General features: G+C 48.9%; 1 non-coding gene across 1 annotated transcript; it reads right to left on the bottom strand.

Annotated features, from left to right (window-relative positions):
- Window positions 1-377: 377 nt before the first annotated feature.
- Window positions 378-481, bottom strand: LOC121852776. The gene has a single exon (XR_006086233.1). It is a non-coding gene; the product is annotated as a U6 spliceosomal RNA (small nuclear RNA).
- Window positions 482-2,240: the final 1,759 nt, after the last annotated feature.

Here is a 2,240-nt window from a genome sequence, read left to right as displayed (position 1 = left end):
AGGGGTCTTCGTGTCTTCTAGAAAGAGGGTGGCCTGAGGCCAGGAGCCCGCCCTCCCCCACGTGGGAGACCTCGTGACTCGTGGCTGTCAGTGGGATGATCTCCCTCGTGCTGATCACAAGCCGCCGTCGTCGTCGTCACCACCTCGTGGTCGTCGTCACCGTTCTTCTCGTCGTCGCCTCCGAGTGAGAGACACGGAGAGAGACACGGAGAGAGACACACACAGAGAGACGGAGAGAGACACACACAGAGAGACACACACACACAGAGACAGGCACAGAGAGACACAGAGAGAGACAGACACAGAGAGACACAGAGAGAGAGACACACACAGAGAGACACAGAGAGAGACACACAGAGAGACAGAGAGACGCAGAGAGAGACAGAGAGAGACAGAATTTGCGTGTCATCCTTGCGCAGGGGCCATGCTAATCTTCTCTGTATCGTTCCAATTTTAGTATATGTACTGCCGGAGCAAGTACAGAGAGAGACACAGAGAGACAGAGAGAGACAGACACACAGAGAGAGACAGACACACAGAGAGACACAGAGAGACACAGAGAGAGACACACACAGAGAGAGACAGACACAGAGAGAGAGAGAGACACAGAGAGAGACACAGAGAGACACACACACAGAGAGACACAGAGAGACAGAGAGAGACAGAGAGACACAGAGAGAGACACAGAGAGACAGAGAGAGGCAGAGAGAGACACGCACATAGAGAGATATGTAATATACAGTTTATACACACAAACAGTACTGTTATATATACACACACAATTTTTATAGAGATGTAGGACCTGAAATACACGCGCCACGCGCTCTGTGGGTCTGTTGCTAGGCAGACAAGCAAGTGTACAGTAGCGGGTATTTGAGGACGATGTTGTTGTTGCTGAGAGGAGACCCGTTAAGTGACGTGACAGCTGTTATGGGCAACCGGGGACACAGGCCGGTGATTGGCCGAGAGGGTGATTGCTTAACGAGTGGCGTCGCCCAGGCGGCAATAACAAAGTCACGTGGGGTTGGGGGCCTGGGGGGTGATGGGTAATCGGGGGGTGAGATAATGAATAGGGACTGATTGGGGTGGATCTAAAAATACAGTGATACCTCGGTTCACGAACGCTTCTGTTCACGAACAACTCGGTTTACGAACAGAAAAGTTCATAAAAATATGCTCCAGTTCACGAACAGGAGCCGCGGCCATTTTAATGCTATTTCCAGGCTGTCACGTGGTCGTGACTTCCTGTAGGAAGATCGTGGAGAGAAGAAGAGACACAGAAAGAAGTACTGTGAGTACTGTGAAGACACTTTCAGTGACTTTTTGCTTTTTGGTGTGCTTTTTAGCACATACAGTACTGTACTACTGTACTGTACAATACTGTACTTACTGTAATGTACAGTTCACCCGTTTGAGTGCTTACTGAAGTCATCTCAAGCAAGGTTAGTGTTCTCTCTTTATACATTACTATACTGTACAGTACTAATGTGTATTGTAATTTGTTTAATATTTTTGTGCTTCAAAAACCAAATAAAAAGGTCAGAACGGATTAACCGGATTTACATTGAACCCTGTGGGAAAATGTGCCTCGGTTCACGACCAATTCGGTTCGCGACCAGAGTCAGTTCACGAATTAAGTTCGTGAACCGAGGTATCACTGTATAGCGTAACAGAGAGACGGAGTCTTGGTGGAAGCTGGAGCGATGGGGAGCTGGAGTGATGGTGCCCGGAATAGCGGAGAGCAGGAGTAAGAGAATACGATAACGGTAGCAGTGGGGAGAGAGATAGGTCACAGAGACCCATACTCATAGAGACCCACACTCATACGACCACAGAGACCCACCAAGAGACCCACAGATACCCACTCATAGCCCGATCCAGAGATACCGACCCACACTCATAGAGACCCACAATCCATACTCATAGAGACCCACACCCACACTCATAGAGACCCTCAATCATAGAGACCCACAGAGATCCATACTCATAGAGACCCACAGAGATCCATACTCATAGAGATCCACAGAGACCCACACTCATAGAGACCCACAAAGACACACAGAGACCCATACTCATAGAGACCCATACTCATAGAGACCCACAGAGACCCATACTCATAGAGACCCACAGATACCCACACTCATAGAGACCCACAAAGACACACAGAGACCCATACTCATAGAGACCCATACTCATAGAGACCCACAGAGACCTATATTCATGGAGACCCACAGAGACTC

Source organism: Callorhinchus milii, unplaced genomic scaffold (genome assembly GCF_018977255.1).
Source record: "Callorhinchus milii isolate IMCB2004 unplaced genomic scaffold, IMCB_Cmil_1.0 Scaffold1270, whole genome shotgun sequence".
Taxonomy (NCBI): domain Eukaryota; kingdom Metazoa; phylum Chordata; class Chondrichthyes; order Chimaeriformes; family Callorhinchidae; genus Callorhinchus; species Callorhinchus milii.
The sequence above is the reverse complement of the archived record's forward strand: the minus strand, read 5'-3'. Positions and strand labels throughout refer to the sequence as shown.